Raw genomic sequence first — 18843 nt, 5'->3', positions numbered from 1 at the left:
AGTCAGTACTGTGGTGTTTTGTGAAGCCCGCAGGCTGAGACTGAAAGAAAAGGCACCCGAGCCCAGCAGTTCTTTTTATTGTCGTTTTAAGCTACATATCTCCTAACACCCTCCTACCCCCACTCCCCCGGGTTGTAGGTAAGCTGGGCCTGGAGTGAAGATGCAGGATAAAGCCCTCCTGGAACACCAGTGAGCACCCCAAAGCGGCCCTCCCTGCCTCTGCCCCAAGCCTCCCACCATGCTGTCCGTCAGCTCGGGCCCTGGCCACCCTGTCCTGCCTGTGGATATCAGGAGAGGAATCGGATTTCCCTCATCCACTCATCCTAGTCCCTACACTCTAGACTGGAAACCTGTGTGCTCATGTTCCCAGGAGTTCACCACGCTTGGCTGGTCCAGGCCACCGCCATGGTCTCCAGTCGGATTGTAATCCCTTGTTCTTACCCCTGAGCTCCTTTTCTTGGAAGGGAGGAGAGCCGGGATGCGCGTTGTCTGCGTGCCTACGTGCCCACTCTGTCCTGTGCTGGACACAATGGTTTACCCTGGAGAGAAGCCCTTCGGGGGAGGAGGAGGCAGCCAGGCTGTGCTCAGAGGCATTTCTCTTTGCTGAGTAAGTGCGCCAGACCCCATCTGAGCAGGCGCTTTGCTTGACAAGTGGGTGACTAATTGTGTCATTAGAGAGGATTCTAACCAGCCCGTTTAATGGGGTGGGGGGTCGGGGGGCAGGCCCTGCCGTTCTTGCTTGAGGTGGGCTTGCAGACCTCAGGGGGTGATGGTGGAGGGGGGTGGTTCGGACATGTGCTGACCTGTTGTGTTTGCTCCCATATTTGGGATTCCTGCCTCCGTCGAGGTCTCGCGGGAGCAGGAGAGGCCTTTAGACAGTTCTGGAGCCGTCATGCACCCTCAGTCAGTCAGCCCTGGCCTTACAGGGCTGTCCCTTTATCACCCACACCAGGCTCTGGACTGAAGTGCAGAATGTCCTTTAGCAGCGCCCTGTCTTATCTCAATCCTGTGGGGCACGACGCTTAAAGAACTTTGTACAAGGCTTTCGGCTCTCAGCACATGATACCTACAGGAATAGGTTCATTGGTGTTTAAATAGGGCCCCTCGCATAATTTTCCTCTGTCTGGGCGAATGCACGTCCTCTGAGGCTGAATGGGTGCTCTGAAGGACAAGGCAGTACAGGGGTTCACATGCCAGCCAGCCCCCATAACATAGGTGCCAGTGAGGATGACTTGAGGCTTGTGTTTGTCCTCCCGGTAAAGCACCCTCCAGAGGGAACCCACCCAACAGGAGAATTCAACTGAAGTTAGTGTCCTTCCCCTTTGGGCTCCAGTCCCCAGGCCTTCCTGAGCTGGCCAAAGCTCCCCCAAAACTCCTGCCTGCAAACATTAAGCCAGGTGCTGCGGGGACACAGATACTGTGTCATCCCACCCACTCCCAGTGGTGGCATTACTTAAGAAGCTGCTTAGAAATTGTCTTAATGAGCTTCAAGTCAGTGACAAGTAAAAAAAAAAAAAAAAGAAAGGAAAAGAAATTGTCCTGAAGTGTACTCCAGCATTTCCAAGAGCTTCCAGTGCTTTCTTCTGATGATCACACTGCTGGGGCTTGGAGGACAGATCAGGAAAAAGGCCCCCTGGGGAAGACAACTCAAATCGGGGTTGGGAAGTGGGGCGATGCCCTCTGCCAGCCTCCTTCTTCCTCCCTCCCTCCCTCCCTAAGCAAACCCCATCAACAGCAAGGGAGGAGGGTAACACCACCTGCTGTTAGCTCGGAAGTCACTGCCCTGGGGAGCAGCGTGTAACTCACCTCTCCCCTCCCTCTTCATTTTCCATTAACTGCTTCCTTTCTAATCCAGTCCTCTCCCTTCCCAAGGATGCCTGGGCTGGCTGGGGCAGCTGCTGCCACCGACTGCAAAGCTGATTATTGAGAGGATCTCTCACCCCGGGAAGCAGCCTTCAGCTGCTGTTGGGGATCACTCAGGAGCGTCCCCTAGGTGCACGGTACCCTCTTTGGCCAAGGACAAAGTAGTGGGGAGGGGCCACTGTAGGCTGAGACCCTGAAAGTGGACCAAAGAAATGGGGATGAGATCAGTGCAGCCTCCCCAGGGCAGCACAGGCCAGGGCAGGGAGGCTGAGGAGAAGCAGAAAGATACTGCTAGAACCTCTTTTTCTTTCTCTCCTAAGGATTAGCGAGGGGTGGGCTGTGAGGAAGCATTACAGGCAAGTCCTGTTCACACAAAGAATCATGAGCCAACGAAGTCAAGAACAAGAGCTGGCCTCTTTTCAGGCCAGGACTCAGGGCTTTCTTGGTGCTCTTGTATAGGTTGGGGTTTTAGGATTGCCAGGCCTCTTACCTAATAGAGTTGTGGATTCGAGCAAGGCTGGATGGTTGGATTCCCAAACAGTGGTGATTGGCAAAGCGTCAAGGGTCATTTGAATAGCACTAGAGTTAAATCTCTTGTCTGTGCCAGGACTCAAGTATCTCGGCACTTGGGGCCTATCTCTGCTCAAAGACAGACTAGAGGCCAGGCACGATGGCTGAAGCCCGTAATCCCAACATTTTGGGAGGCTGAGGCGGGAGGATCACCTGAGGTCAGGAGTTCGAGACCAGCCTGGCCAACATGGCAAAACCCTGTCTCTACTAAAAATACAGAAATTAGCCAGGCATGGTGGCAGGCGCCTGTAATCCCAGCTACTCAGGAAGCTGAGGCAGGAGAATCACTTGAACCCAGGAGGCTGAGGTTGCAGTTGAGCCAAGATTGTGCCATTGTACTCCAGCCTGGATGACAGAGCGAGACTCTGTCTCAAAAAAAAAAAAAAAAAGACAGAGTAGGGACTTCCTGCAAGGCAGTGGGCCAGTGTCATGCACAGAGAGACTATTCTAGATTTAATTGGGATTTAGGAGATTAAAGCAATATGACACATAAATACAATCTTGATCCTTGATTGGATTCTCGATCACGGATGGGAGTAGGGAGCTATAAAAGACATAATGGAGATAATTGAGACACTTTTTAAATAAATGGGTGTGTTAGGTAAGCTTATTGAATCAACGCTGAATATTTTGTGTACAATACCGGCAGACGACTGTGTAAACAATGTCCTTATCCTTAGGAAGATGCACGCTGAAACATTTTGGGATGACATGTCATGATTCAAATAGTTACAGGCACATTCACACACACAGTGTGGGTGTGTATGGAGAGAGAGAGAATGCAAAGATGGCAAAATGTTAACAACTGGTGAATCTAGGTGAAGGGTGTATGGTATTCATTGTATTATTCTTTCAACTTTTCTGTAGGTTTGGAATTTTTCAAAAGAGAATGTTGAAACAAAGAAGCCCAGTGGGAAATTTCTTGGGAAAGGGGTTGGTTTTTTAGCCACCCTGGTGGTGGTGGTCTGAGTGGGTAGCACAGCCTCCATCTGTCTGTCTTCACCATGTGACTTGGCCTTGGTCCCCTGAAGTCATCCTGCTGTCAGGTCCACCTGTGTCCTCTGCCCTCACCAACCTGTTCACCATAGGTGTGGGCTCTGGAAGCTGCGGAGACCCCAGCCTTCCCAGAATGACCCAGGGCGGGTGAACTTCCCCATCATCTGTCCTGTGTTTGTGATGGCAGTGTGGGCCTTTGTGATGGCAGTGTGGTCCTACTTTCTGTTCTCTTAGCAAAATCTCAGAAGCCAAGTAGTGGAGGGCCAAGCAGATATTTGCCAGTTGTTTATATCACTTTAGGTCCTTGTCTTTAAGAAGCTTAGGCTGATATATCAAAATACCACAGACTGGGTTGCTTAAACAACAGGCATTATTTCCTACACTTTTGGAGGCTGGGAAGTCCAAGATGAGGTATTGGCAGATTCTGGTTTTGGTGAGGGCTCTCTTTTTGACTTGCAGGCAGCCACCTTCTTGCTGTACTTTCACATGCCAGAGAGAGAGGAATGTCTCTTCCTCTTCTTATCAGAGCCCTCATAGCATCGTAGGGGCGCCACCATCGTGACCTCATCTAAATCTCACCTCCCAAAGGCCCCCACCTCCAAATACCATCACACTGGGGGTTAAGGCTTCAACAGATGGATTTGCAGGGGACACAAATATTTAGTCCAGAACAGGCCCAGCGACTTACTGGGGAAAAAAACTAGAAATAATCCAAATGTTCATTAATTAGCACATTGGATTCATTAGCACATTAGTATGAAATAAGTAAAAAGGTAGAACGTAAAATATTGCATTCACAATAATTATAATGATATAGAGCAGCTGAATAGAAGATGCCTTGGAGGGCTGTCAGTGGCCTTCTATATTCAGTAGTTCCAGTGGGTATTTTTTCGTAAAGTTGTTTGAGCGCATAACTTAATTTTTTTCCACATATGAAAGAAGTCCAGGGGCTTTCCTAATAGCTAAACTTTGTTCTTTCAGAGAGAAAGAGTCTTGGTTACAGATTCATGTCAGCTAGAATTTTCTGCTTAGCAAGGAGTATGTTTTTAAAGAATATGTCTTGAGAAAAAAGCCACCTAGCTTTGGAGAGCTAGAAATGAAATGGTGAGCATGCAAACAGTTTCTGTTTTGTAGCCCTGCTCTTTCCCAGTCAGTCCAAACCACAGTGTGGGAGGAGGGAGACCAGCCTGGGCCTCTGGTGGACAGTCTTCCGGAGAAATGCCAGATCCCTGATGGTTAGGAGTATTTCTGAAACAACCTGCATTTGGCCACACTGGGCTTGCCACTGTTAAGGACAGATGTATGGAACAGGACGAGGAGATCAGGTTCAGAAGCCCCTTCTCTAAGGGGGCCTCATGCAAAGCTCTTTCCGGCATTCTTTTTTTGTTTTTGTAATGGAGTTTTGCTCTTGTCACAAAGGAGTGCAGTGGCACAATCTCAGTTCACTTCAACCTCCACCTCCCGGGTTCCAGCAATATTCCTGCCTCAGCCTCACGAGTAGCTGGCATTACAGGCATGCACCACTATGTTTGGCTAATTTTTGTATTTTTAGTAGAGATGAGGTTTTACCATGGTGGCCAGGCTGGTCTTGAACTCCTGGCCTCAAATGATCCTCCTGCTTCGGCCTCCCAAAGTGCTGGGATTACAGGCGGGAGCCATCACGCCCAGCCCTGTTTTCGGCATTCTTACTGCTTGCTGCTTGGTCAAAAGACTGGAAAGGGCCAAGCGCAGTAGCACTTTGGGAGGCCAAGGCGGGAGGATCATTTGAGTTATGGAAGTAGAAGCTGCAGTGAGCTGTGAAAGCACCACTGCACTCCAGTCTGGGTAGCAAGACCCTGTCTCAAAAAAAAGAAAAAAAAAGAAAAAACTGAAAAGGAAGCTGGAGGGTGCTGCAGCAGTCATTCTAGTCATTGTGTCCCTCGCTGCGGGGCGGTAGAAGCAATGCTGTTTTCTTTTTCTTTTTTTCTTTTTTTTTGGAGACAGAGTCTCCCTCTGTTGCCCAGGCTGGAGTGCAGTGGTGCAATCTCAGCTCACTGCAACCTCTGCCTGCTGGGTTCAAGTGATCCTCCTACTTGCCTCAGCCTCCTGAGTAGCTGGGATTACAGGTGGCCACCACCACGCCCGGCTATGAGGCTGTTTTCTGGACACAGGGTTACATTGGCTAAAACATGGCTACATGAGATTTAATGGCTCAGAGAAAACCCATTGCAGGACTTATGGAACTTGTTTATCTTCAAATGTTGCCTCTGAATTGCCGTAGGACTTACAGAAGTGATTGTCCACTTTCCAGGCATCAGCTCCAATGTTTCTGTTTGTTTTTTTCAATGTGTTTTTTTTTTTTTTTTTGACCTAGGGCCTCGGCTGGTCCAATGGTGTTGGGTTATCAGAATTTGTTGACATTAGTGTCACTAAACTTGATATACAACCCCCTACTGCTAAAGTTAACTGGCTTTAAAAAAAAAAAAAAAAAAAAAAGAGTCTCACTCTGTCACCCAGGCTGGAGTGCAGTGGCACAGTCTCAGTTCACTGCAACCTCTGCCTGCTAGGCTCAAGTCATCCTCCTACCTCAGCCTCCCGAGTAGCTGGGACCACAGGCACGCACCACTACACCTGGATAAATTTTGTATTTTTTGTAGAGATGGGGTTTTGCCATGTTGCCCAGGTTGGTCTCAAAGTGCTGAGCTCAAGCAATCTGCCAACCGCTGCCTCCCAAAGTGCTGGGATTACAGGTGCGAGCCACTGCGCTCAACCCTTCAGCTCCAGTTTTGTGGCCTGTGTATGTGTGTATTTAATGTTTTCAAGTGAGAACTCCTTGCACACATTTATAACCCGCTGACCAACCTGACGTCTGGGTGAGACAACCCTGGCAGATTCTCAGCAAGGGCCTTCTTGTGTGATGACCTTGGTATTAATCGCTTTTCTCCTGGCCTGATTCTTATTTGCTGAGGACTCAGAGTCTGAGATAAATCTTGCTGTTTTGAAACAAGGTCTGGTTCTGTCACCCAGGCTGCAGTGCCGTGGTGCAATCTCAGCTCACTGCAACCTCCACCTCCTGGGCTCAAGCCGTCCTCCCACCTTAAGAGAAGAAAATGCCACCAGCCCTGTGGGGTTCTGCTGGAGATCTACTATGGAGTAGCAAACCCTACTCCATAGTCAAGTCAGCCGTTAGCCTTTCATGAAGTTATTCCTATGGTGAGGGCTCCTCAAGATACGTGTGTGTGTGTGTGTTTTAAGAGGGAGTGTCGCTCTGTCACCCTGGCTGGAGTGCAGTGGCGCAGTCTCAGCTCACTACAACCTACCCCTCCCAGGTTCCAGCGATTCTCCTGCCTCAGGCTCCCAAGTAGCTGGGATTACAGGCGCCTACCACCACGTCCAGCTAATTTTTGTATTTTTAGTAGACACAAGGTTTCGTGGGTTACAGGCCAGGCTGGCCTCAAACTCCTGCCCTCAAGCGATGCACTTGCCTTGGCCTCCCAAAGTACTGGGATTACAGGCGTGAGCCACTGCACCCGGCCCTCAAGAGATTTTAAAAACTGACCACCTGCCTTCTTCTTCTTTTATTTATTTAGAGAACCAGGCTGGGGTGCATTGGCGCAATCATAGCTCACTGCAGCCTTGACCTCTTGGGCTCAAGGGGTCCTCATGCCTCAGCCTCCTGAATAGCTGGGACTGCAGGTGCACACCACCACACCCAGCTAATTTTTTAACTTTTTGTAGAGATGGTGTCTTGCTGTGTTGCCCAGGCCTGGTCTCGAACTCCTGGCCTCAGTCCAGCCTCCTGCCTCTGCCTCCTGAGGCTCTGGGATTACAGATGTGAACTGCTGTGCCCAACCCTTATCTTCTGTTACTATATTTAAAGCTGGTCGTGGTCAAAATTGTTCAACCTGGTTTTCCCCAATAAAATTATGCCATTTTCTCCAACCCTCTTCCATCGGATTTTATTCATCTCTTAGTTTTCTTCTCTGTCATATATTTTCTCTATCCCAAAATGTAGCGCCTAGAATTCGACCTGATATTCCCTGACAGGGGTTGCGGAGAGTACAGATTGCTGGCCAAGAGTGTTTTGTCTTTTTTTTTTTTTTTTTTTTTCCTTTTTGTGGAGAACGGGGTCTCGCTATATTACCCAGGCAGGTCTTGAACTCCTGGGCTCAAGCTGTCCTCACCGCGCCCGGCCCCAAGAGTGTTTTGTTGTTGTTGTTTTCCTTTTTTGTTTTTTAAATGAAGCTTTTGATGTCCTCTAAATCCTCTTTGTAGGAACTTGCCAAAAACTGTTAATCTGATAGGATTGAATCTGGCATGCTCCAGTCATCTGAGCAAGAGAGTTTGTTTAGGGCTTGTGAATGTGCCCTTGATTGGGATGTGAGGTTGGAATGCAGGACGACGCTTTTAGTCTGGACATTGGAACACAGCGGTCGGCCCTAGGCGGGGGTGGGGCCCGGATGGGGTCATGCTCCTTGCAGAAACAGTGATCCGGTCTCTCCCCAGACACCCCCACCCGCAACATACTCCCTCCTTGTCAGCTGCTTCCCCAGCACACTCCCTCTGCTCTTTGCCCTGCTAGAAGAGCTCGTGCCCATACTATCAACTGCAGGACTCCTGGACCAGGCCCGCCTTGCTGCCTTCCAGAGCACACCTGCCGCGCCATCCTCCTGATCAATAGCTGATGGTGCCCACATCTATACGCCCAGCTCTCGCCTCCCCTGAGCTCCCTGGCCCCTGGCTTGTCTATGTGCACCTCAGCCCAGCACGCTGACCAGTGCCTCATTTCTGCTGCCCCCACCCGGCATTCCTCATCTCATCCCGGATCCACCCGCAACGCTCAGCTGCTCAGACCAAAGGCCCAGGCTCGTCCTTGTCGTCCTGCCTCCCTCTCGCCCTGAAGACCTGCTGTCTGCAGTTCTGGTCACCTCTCTCCAGAGTGTGTCCCGAGAGCAGCCCTCCCTCCTCCCATCTTTCTGGCGCCTGCTTCCGTGGCTGTTCGGCGACCTCCTCACTGGTCTCCCTGTTTCCCATCCTCCCCACCCCTGCCAGGCTCTCCCAACAACCAGCATGACCTTCCTAGCACAGCACCCCCAACAGCCCCTGCTCACAGCCCTCCACGTGCAATTCCAAACGTCCCACAGCCCCAGGCCCAGGAGCACCCTGCCTACTCGGGCTCTACTCCCAGCCCTCTGCGGCCACAGATTCCTTTCTGGTGCTTAGACCTGCCAGCCCTGCATCCACGTCAGGACCCTGCCCAGCACACCCCTCCCTGCCTGAGCCTCCACGCAGTCAGTCCTCACCTCTCTCCTCTCCGTGTCCTCGCCCCAGTGAGCGGATGTAAAGTACCCCGCCCCACCACCCCCGCCCCGCCCACTCTCTCTCCAGTGCATCGTCGCGTTGGGCTTTCTTCGTAGCCCTTCGTCCGGTCTGAGGTCATCTTTTATTTCAGTGCGCGTTGTCTGCCGCAGTGAACGCCTGCTCCGGAGAGCAGGGCCCTTGCCCGCCACGTCCCAGCTCCTGCAACAGGCCCGCACGCAGTAGGCACCTGTTGAGTAAATACACCGCATGCCACAAAAAGAAAGAACGGAAATCGCTGTGGGCTCCTGCCTAGAGGCAGGGCCTGTCTCTTTGTCTCCCACCTGGGGCAGCAGGAAGGCATCTTGCTTCTCTCCCTGCCCAGGCCTCTAGCCCAGTGCTCTGCACAGCCGCCTGCAGTTCTTGCCCTCCAGCTGTGTGTTACGCCTCAGAGAGGAAGACTGCTCGGTAAGGTAGTGAGTTCCCTGTGCCGGAAGTGTTCAAACAGAGATGGATACCAGCAGTTCATCCCAGGTTCCCTCAGCAAGTGTTTTTCCTTAGGCGGAAGCCACATTAGGTCAGTGGTTTTCCAACATTTTCTAAAACACTGGATCCTGGCCGTGTCTGGTGGCTCATGCCTGTAATCCCAGCACTTTGGGAGGCTGAGGCGAGCAGATCACCTGAAGTCAGGAGTTCGAGACCAGCCTGGCCAACATGGCAAAACCCAGTCTGTACTAAAAATGCAAAAAGCCAGGTGTGGTGGCGCATGCCTGTAATCCCTACTTGGGACTAATCAGCTACTTGGGAGGCTGAGGCGGGAAAATCGCTTGAACCCAGGAGGTAGAGGTTGCAGTGAGCCGAGATTGTGCCACTGCACTCCAGCCTGGGTGACGGCGTGAGACTCCGTCTCAAAAGTAAATAAATAAAAAATAATAATAAAACACTGGATCTCTTCTTGCCTCTTCAGTGTCACATGGAAGCCCAGGACATAAAGCAAAAACAGAGCTGCTCTGGGTGGCCGTCTAGGCTCCTTTTACTCTGTCTGCTCCTCCTTGCAGCAGTCTCTGCAAACCTAGAGTAGAGTTAAGGGGCCTCCAAATCAGGTCCTGTGACCTTGGGGGACCCCTGCCCAGACAGAGGAAGGAGAGGGGTGCAGAGGTGAATGTGGAACGACAGATCACGTTCCTGAGGCCATGGTGCAAACAGCACCCCGAGTCCCAACCCACCACCCCCACCTAGTGGCACCCCCGGTTCTTAGCCATCAAGGAGAGAGACCTCACCCAATCTGATGGCAGGAGAATCTGGAAGTAGAACTTGGAGAAACAGAGATTATTATATTGAAATTGAACAAGGTTGGGCAATGTAGGCAGGTGGCATGGGTTTTGAGCAGGAAAAGCATTATGAAGCTAGCATTTGAAGATATTCTTAAAGCTGGATGAGGGCTGGGTGTGGTGGCTCATGCCTGTAATCCCAGCACTTTGGGAGGTTGAGGCAGGAGAATGGCTTGAGCCCAGGAGTTTGAGACCACCCTGAGCAACATAGTGAGACCCAATCTCTTCAAAAAATAAGAAAACTAGCTGGGAGTTGTGGCACACGCCTGTGATCCCAGCTACTTAGGAGGCTGATGGTGGAGGATTGCTTAAGCCCAGGGAGGTTGAGGCTGCAGTGAGCCATGATTGAAACACTGCACTCCAGCCTGGGATACAGAATGAGACCATCTCCCAAAAAAGGATGAATTGGAGGAGAGCAGATGTAGGTGCCACATGAAGGCATCGAGTAGTTGTAGCAGGAGAACAGAGAATAAAGGGGTGAAGCCAGAAGCCTGTTGGAGTGAAGGGGAGACTCTAGAATTCAGAATAGAAGGGAAGTCAGTGCCGGGCACGGTGACTCATGCCTGTAATCCCAGCACTTTGGGAGGCCGAGGCGGGCGGATCACTTGAGGTCAGGAGTTTGAGACCAGCCTGGCCAATATGGCAAAGCCCTGTCTACTAAAAATACAAAAATTAGCTAGGGGTGGTGGCGTGCACCTGTAATTCCAGCTACTCGGGAGGCTAAGGCAGGAGAATCTCTTGAACCCGGGAGGCAGAGGTTGCAGTGAGCAGAGATCGCACCATTGCATCCCTGCCTGGGCAACAGAGCGAAACTCTATCTCGAAAGAAAAAAAAAAGGAAGGAGATCAGGTTGGAATCAACATTCCCAGGCCATGTTAAGGTGTCAGAGATGCTGTGGCTGCCAAGAAAAACTGGACAAGTGAGGGGGTCAGTTTGAGACTTGGGTTTCTAGGTTCTGGACAGAAGTTCCTGGGACATGTCTCATCCAGGTGCAAATACGGATTTAGAGAGTGGAGCCTGCGTGTCCCCAGCCTGGAGTTGTAGTTTGGAGGAGGAGATGGCTGAGTTGTTTTCTAGGTGTGGAGGAACAGTGGTGACCCGTGCCCCAGCCTGTCCTCCCTGCCCACCACCAAGCCCCCCGAGCTGATGCCAGCTGGCCTTTGCTGCTCGCCCTGCAGCTGATGCTCCCCCCACCCCCATTGCAAAAGATGAGCAGCCAATTGGCTAATGGAGTCCTTCTGGAAGGAGTGAGAGCATTGTCAGGCACTCTGGAGGCAGCCCTGGGCCTGGCCCATTCTGGGGTGGGGGAGGCCTTTTGTCGCCTTCCTGTTATTTCCGTCCTTGCCTGCTGCAGGCAGGGGAGGGACAGATGCCCTCTCGGGAGTTAGGAATGGCCTGCCTCCTGGAGCCACTGTCCTCTAAAGTCATTCTGGATTAGCCAGTGGGATTGGTGCAGCACAGCAGGCAGCAGCTCTGGTGGCCACAGGGCCACAACAGACCCTCTTTGCACTGCCCCATAGCAGAACCATCTCCTTGGGCAGCTGACACACAGACAGAAACCTGTCTCTATCACTGTCTGTCTCTCTGTTAGTGTTTCTCTCTCTCCCCCGCCTCCCTTCTCTTATCTAGCCCTCTCTTCTCTCGCCTCCCACCTCCCCTCTCTCCCTCTCCCGACTTCAGCACTTTGCATCACGCTTGAATCAGTTTGAATCAGCCAGGGCAGCCATAAATGGCAGCGTGCAGCCTGCAGGGCGTGAGCTTGGTTCACTGTCTCTGCCAGCCACTGCAGCCTGGCCGGGCCCCTCAGCTTGGCCTCCGGGGCACCCTGGTCCTAGGCTCCTGGCACTGGGGAGGCTGTCAGGAGGCACGTCCCCTTTGCCTTCCCCCTCCTGCCTCCACCTCCTCCATGGGAGGGAAAAGCTGAATTAGAAAATTATCCCAGAACATGACATTAAAACGTGGTCTCTATTCAGTCATAAAATGCTGAGGCTCTGGTCAGTGAAGTGATGGAGCTTGGGCTCAGCCCAGCCTGCCCTGGGGACCAACCAGCTGCCTGTCTCAGTTCACTCTTTCCATGAAATGGATTGACTTTCGTCAGAAACATGATGTATTCGTTTGCCAGGGCTGCTACAACAAAACGCCACAGACTGGGCACCTCCAGCAACAGACTTTTCCCAGAGTTCTGCAGACTGGAGGGCCAAGTTCAAGGTGTCCGCAGGTTTGGGTCCTCCTAAGCCCTGTCTCCCTGGCTTGCAGTTGGCCTCCTTCTCTGCCTCCTCACATGGTCTTTCCTCCGTGCACTCACAACCCTTGTGTCTCTGTGTGTGTTCCAGTTTCCTCTTACAAGGAAGCAGTCCTTGGGTGAGGCCCACCCTAATGGCCTCATTCTAACCTAATCACCTCTTTAAAGGCCGTGTTTCCCAATGGAGTCAGGCTGAGATGTAGTTGGGGCTAAGGCTTCAGCATATGAATTGGGGCGTGGAACACAGTTCAGCCCATGAGCCGAGTAGCCTGAACACTCCTGGGACCAAGGGCATGGACAGGAACTCCGCAGTGATGAGGGCCTTGGGTGAGGTTTGAGTCAGCGCTCGAGCAGCTGCTCTGTTCCGTTTCCTTTAAGACCCCAGGAAGAATCAGCTGCATACTCTGTTGGGTTCCTGCCGCCTCCAGGAAATGATCCTGGTTGCGCCCAGCATGGCACAGCTGCCTCATGGTGGGAAGGACTCAGACCATGAGACCCTGGAGAGATTGTCTTTGGCTGGCCACACCTTTACTGATTCATTCAGCGCTGAGCTGAAGACCAGATGCCTTTAGCATCGCAGTGTGGGCCTTTACCATCTCTCCCCTGAGCCCCGTACCCTCTTCTCATAGTTCCTCCTGCCTCTTCTCTTGCCCCTATTGCGATCCTCCCACCTCAGTCTCCCAAGTGCGCTCTCATTCTGTTTGTCCCTATTTATTTTTTTGTTTGTTAAAAAATTTTGTATTGATACCTGTTTTTTATTTTTATTTATTTTTTTAGAGGCAGGGTCTCCCTCTGTCACTCAGTTGGAGTGCGGTAACACCATCATAGCTCACTGCAGCCTCAAACTCCTGGACTCAAGCGATCCTCCCACCTCAGCCTCCCAAGTGCCTGGGGCTACAAGCACATGCCACCACCCCGGCTAATTTGTTAACTTTTTGTAGAGATGGGGGTCTCACTTCATTGCCCAGGTCGGTCTCAAACTCCTGGCCTCAAGCGACCCTCCCACCTCGGCCTCCCAAAGTACTGGCATTACAGGTGTGAGCCACCGCGCCCAGCCTTGTTTGTCCCTGTTTGAAAGCTTCAGGTGGTTTCTCACTTCCTGAAGAATGAAACCAAACGCTTTAGTGTCCTGTATACAATTTCTGTGGTTGCAGACCCTGCATTTCTACGCAGTTTCTTTTCTTTCTTTCTTTCTTTTTGTATTTTTAGTAGAGACAGGGTTTCACTGTGTTAGCCAGGATGGTCTCGATCTCCTGACCTCGTGATCCACCCACCTCGGCCTCCCAAAGTGCTAGGATTACAGGCAAGAGCCACCACACCTGACCTCTTCCTTTTTTTCTTTTTGAGACAGAGTCACGCTCTGTCACCCAGGCTGGAATGCAGTGGCACAATCTCGGCTTACTGCAACCTCTGCCTCCCGGGTTAAAGAGATTCTCCTGCCTCAGCCTCCCGAGTAGCTGGGATTACAGGCATGTACTACCACGCCCTGCTAATTTTTGTATTTTTTTAGTAGAGAAGGAGGGGTGGGGTCTCACCATGTTGGCCAAGCTGGTCTCGAACTCCTGGCCTCAAATGATCCACCTGCCTTAGTCTCCCAAAGTGCTGGGATTACAGGCAGTAAGCCACCACACCTAGCCTCTGCACACTATTTCTGACCATGTCACACCCACCCTGCAATCATACCCAAGTCTGTGGAGTCATTGGAAGAGCCGAGGTGTTCCGTGCTTCCATGCCTTTACATGGGCTGTACACTCCGCCCAGATGCCCTTCTCTCTGCATCTGCCTGGCAAGCCCATCTTGGACCCAGTATGACTTTCTCATCCACTCTAAGGCCTTGCCTGCTCCCCGCAGACACAGCTGAGCTCCCTTTCCTCCAGGCCCCCACCGTGCACATTCCTGAAAACATAGCTGCAAACTTGAATGTGCCAAAGCAGAAGGAAAGACAGACATGCCATGAGGGAGGCACGAAGGTGAAATCCTTAGTGCCAGCTCTCTGTTGGGCACAGCCTTAGACAATGGAGCTCTGGTATTTCGCATGAGGTTTTGCTTTATCCCCTCCCATCCCGTTGCACACACACCTGAGGCTGAAGACCCACCCCTTGCGGAAGGGTTTGTGTCTTTGTGTCCATTGCACTGTGTCTGAAACTGGCACTTCTTACTACTGGAGTTAGCACTTTCACTTTTCTGTTGTGTACACACTTTTATAAAATCAGGGCAAAATGAAATCAACACTGGTGTTTTTTTGTTTTGTATTTGAGATGGAGTTTCGCTCTTGTCGCCCAGGCTGGAATGCAATGGCGTGATCTTGGCTCACTGCAACCCCCGCCTCCCAGGTTCAAGCGATTCTCCTGACTCAGCTTCCCAAGTAGCTGGGATTACAGGCACCTGCCACCACACCCAGCTAATGTTTTAGTAGACACAGGGTTTCACTTCGTTGGCCAGGCTGGTCTCGAACTCCTGACCTCAGGCAATCCACCCACCTCAGCCTCCCAAAGTGCTGGGATTACAGGCATGAGCCACCGTGCCTGGCCCCCATTATTTCTTTAAAAAGTAAAACACAGCCGAGAGCATGGAGGCTGAGGCAGGCAGATCCCTTGGGCCCAGGAGTTCAAGACCAGCCTGGGCAACATGGCAAAACTTCATCTATACCAAAAATAAACAAATTAGCCAAGCCTCGTGGCCTGTGTCTGTAGTCCCGGGTACTAGGAAAGCTGTGGTAGGAGGATTGACGGAGCCTGGAAGGTCAAGGATGCAGTGAGCCGAGATGGCATCACTGTAACCCCAGCCTGGGTGACAGTAAGACCCGGTCTCAGTAATAACAATAATAATAATTGGAATTCGTTCAGTTATTATTAGTATATTCTCTAAAAGCCTAACAAGTTACCCAGGTAAAAGAATGTTATTTCCAGTAGAAGCCCAGGTGTGAGGCTCTGGGGTACCTCCATGGGGTGCAGTTTGATAACCACTCTTAAAAAAAACATTCCATGGGGCCGGGCGCGGTGGCTCAAGCCTGTAATCCCAGCACTTTGGGAGGCGGAGACGGGCGGATCACAAGGTCAGGAGATCGAGACCATCCTGGCTAACACGGTGAAACCCCGTCTCTACTAAAAAATACAAAAACCTAGCCGGGCGAGGTGGCGGGCGCCTGTAGTCCCAGCTACTCGGGAGGCTGAGGCAGGAGAATGGCGTGAACCCGGGAGGCGGAGCTTGCAGTGAACTGAGATCCGGCCACTGCACTCCAGGCTGGGCGACAAAGCAAGACTCCGTCTCAACAACAACAACAAAAAAAACGTTCCATGGCTATCCAACCCTTGACCTCGGTGGAGCTGAAATTTGATGCAGGCAAATTTGAGATGTTCTTGGCCTGCAAAGGGTGAATATGGTGAGTGGTGGACAGGAGAGGTGTCAGTGAATGGTGGACACAGTGGTCCAGGGACTGTGGGAGTTGGAATGGAGCGGCTCTTAGGCAGGATGGAACGGCCTCAGGACAAGCACACGGTGGGAAGGGGCCTCTCCAATGAGCCTCTCCACCCGGGCCCACTCTAGGCCGCTCACTGCTCTGGGCCCAGAGGGTCCTTGTCCCCCAAGCAGAAATTGGGCTCCTGGGCCTATGCCCTTGCCCATCCAGATAAGTAGATGGAAGGGGGAGGGTTTGACTGCCCCGGCTGGGGCCACAGGATTCAAGGGACAACTTCCAAAAGAATAGGGGATTCCTACACAGACAAAAAACAAAATAAATGGCCAATTCAGCAGTGTTTTCAAACTTTTTTTTATTAGGTGTCACTATAAGAAATTAATTTTAAATTACCTCCTGTATATAAAGTCACACAACCACATCAGAAGTTTTTTGTTGGGTTGTTATTTTGTTTTCTTTTGTTTGAGATAGGCTTTCACGCTTTCACCTAGGCTGGAGTGCAGTGGTGTGACCTCAGCTCACTGCAGCCTTGACCTCCTGGGCTCAAGTGATCCTCCCACCTCAGCCTCAGCTGGGACCACAGGCACATCCCACCATGCCCAGCTAATGTTTGTAATTTTTTTGTAGAAATGAGGTTTTGGCCGGGCGCAGTGGCTCACGCCTGTAATCTCCGCACTTTGGGAGGCCGAGGCGGGCAGATCACAAGGTCAGGAGATTGAGACCATCCTGGCTAACACCGTGAAACCCTGTCTCTACTAAAAATACAAAAAAAATAGCCAGGCGTGGTGGTGGGCGCCTGTAGTCCCAGCTACTCAGGAGGGTGAGGTGTGAACCCAGGAGGCGGAACTTGCAGTGAGCCCAGGTTGCGCCACTACACTGCAGCCTGGGCGACAGAGCAAGACTCCGTCTCAAAAAAAGAGAAATGAGGTTTTGACATGTTGCCCAGGGTGGTCTCAAACTCCTGTGCTCAAGCAGTCCACTTACCTCAGCCTCCCAAAGTGCTGGGATTACAGGCGTGAGCCACAGTGCCCGGCCTCGCCTTCTGTTTCATTCTGGGATACAGGGGTGTCCCCAGAGTCTTAGTGCAGTTTTAATAACTTCAGACGTTTAAATGTACAAACCTACAAAACATCAGTTGAATATTTACTTATTTAAATTTCTTTTCCACTTAGTTTCCTGACAGTCAAGTGCTAGATTTTTCATTTTAATTCTCTGCATGTGCCAGTGTCTGGATGGACAGGCAGGCAAAGGAGCCCTTACCTGGGTTAATTGACCTCCCTTGAGGTCAGTGGCCTGATTGTCACCTCCCTTGAGGTCACATGTGCACCAAATCCAGTTCTTTAGAACATGGTGAGGCTGGAATCACCAGTGTTACCTTTTCTTGTTGCTGACCAACAGTCGGTAAAAGGTTTTTCGAAGTTAGAAAACCAACTAGAGCCATGTATCGCACTGAGGGGGTATTGTAAGAATCTGAGTAAGAAATATCAAGGTATTTTAAATGTAAATAACCTTTCAAATGTCATTTTTTTGTACATTTGTAGTATCTATACTCCTGAAGTTATTAAAGCTTCAAACTTCACCAAGACTTTGGTAGCCCATTTTTTTTTTTCCCCACAATACTAGTAAGGCCTTCTCATTTGCTTTCCTGACCCAGCAATGGGTCACGACCACAGCTTTTTAAAAATCAGACCTCCAGGCCGGGCGTGGTGGCTCACACCTGTAATCCCAGCACTTTGGGAGGCCGAGACGGGCGGATCACCTGAGGTCGGGAGTTCAAGACAAGCCTTACCAGCATGGAGAAACCCCATCTCTACTAAAAATACAAAAATTAACCGGGTGTGGTGGTGCATGCCTGTAGTCCCAGCTACTCGGGAGGCTGAGGCTGGAGAATTGCTTGAACCCGGGAGGTGGAGGTTGCAGTGAGCCAAGATTGCGTCATTGCACTCCAACCTGGGCAGCAAGAGCGAAACTCCATCTCAAAAAAGAAAAAGAAAATCAGACTTCCAAAGTGAAGTACAGTTTCGTGTGTGTGTGCGCGCGTGCGTGTGTGTGAGACAGGGTCTCATTCTTGCCCAGGCTGGAGTGCAGTGGCACCCCCATGGCTTACTACAGCCTCAACCTCTTAGGCCCCAGCGACCCTCCTGCCTTGGCCTCTCAAAGTGCTGTGATTACAGGTGTGAGCCCCTGTGCCTGGCCCAAAATCTAAATGTATACCAGCCTCTCTCTGGTCAGGAGGGCTTGGGCACGTCAGCTGATACCGGGTCCTCTGGGGATACGGATCTGCCCCGGCTCATGGACTCCTCGCCCTGGAGTGCAATTATTTGTTTGTCTTTCCTACTGGACTACGAGCTCCATAAGGCAGGGACTGTGCTCATTGTTGCTGTTGTTTATCATTTAATCTTTGTGTCCCTTGCACATAATAGGAGAACTGGCCTCCTGTCTATTCTTGATATTGGGCTTATTTCTGGGGCCCTGCCCTGAATAGGTCAGTGGCTGTTTGTCAGTCATTAAAGAAAGACATCAACCATAAGAAAAACCAACTGTTTTTCTGTCCATGCACATAACACTCCACAGAACCCTTCACTTCTGATACCGAATATGCAGGCAGCCTCACCCCTACAAGCAGCGCATTCTCCAGCCACCCAGACGCCAAGTGTGTGTCCTCCACTTCAACCCTGACCCTAACTCCCCGGAATCAGGGCAGACCCCACAGGTCAGGGCCCAGTCCCACAGACTGCCCCCCACTTCAGGGGCCCATCACACATATCAGGTCCCCTCGTTCCTCACACTTTGGTCCTACTTGGCTACAACTCAGGGGTTCCACGAACCCCTCCTCAAGTTCAGTACTTGCTATGGCGTCCCACAGAGCTCAGGGAAACACTTACGTTAACTGGTTTATTAGAAAGGAAATGATAAAGGCTACAGATGAACAGCCAGATGGAGGTACCTAAGTAGAGTGAGGTCCAGTAGGTCCTGGATGCAGCAGCTTCTGTCCCCACGGAGTTGGGGTGCGCCACTCCCCGTGCACGGGAATGCATTCAGCAGCCTGGAAGCTCTCCTCATCACATAGGCGTCATTGATTCTTAACTCAGTCTCCAGCTCTTCTCCAGTCTCTGGAGGAAGCTGGGTGGGGGCAGGGCTGAAAGTTC

General features: G+C 51.4%; 1 protein-coding gene across 1 annotated transcript in view; it reads left to right on the top strand.

Annotated features, from left to right (window-relative positions):
• Positions 1-507: 507 nt before the first annotated feature.
• The window catches only part of MXRA7 (matrix-remodelling associated 7), a 29840-nt gene continuing 11504 nt past the window's right edge, over positions 508-18843 (top strand). Inside the window, exon 1 of the transcript XR_001006652.1 lies at positions 508-607. The gene's annotated coding sequence lies outside the window, so the exon portion shown is untranslated. The remainder of the gene's footprint in view (positions 608-18843) is intronic.

Source organism: Mandrillus leucophaeus, unplaced genomic scaffold (genome assembly GCF_000951045.1).
Source record: "Mandrillus leucophaeus isolate KB7577 unplaced genomic scaffold, Mleu.le_1.0 Scaffold1, whole genome shotgun sequence".
Classification (NCBI taxonomy): domain Eukaryota; kingdom Metazoa; phylum Chordata; class Mammalia; order Primates; family Cercopithecidae; genus Mandrillus; species Mandrillus leucophaeus.
This window is presented reverse-complemented; position numbering and strand designations above follow the sequence as displayed.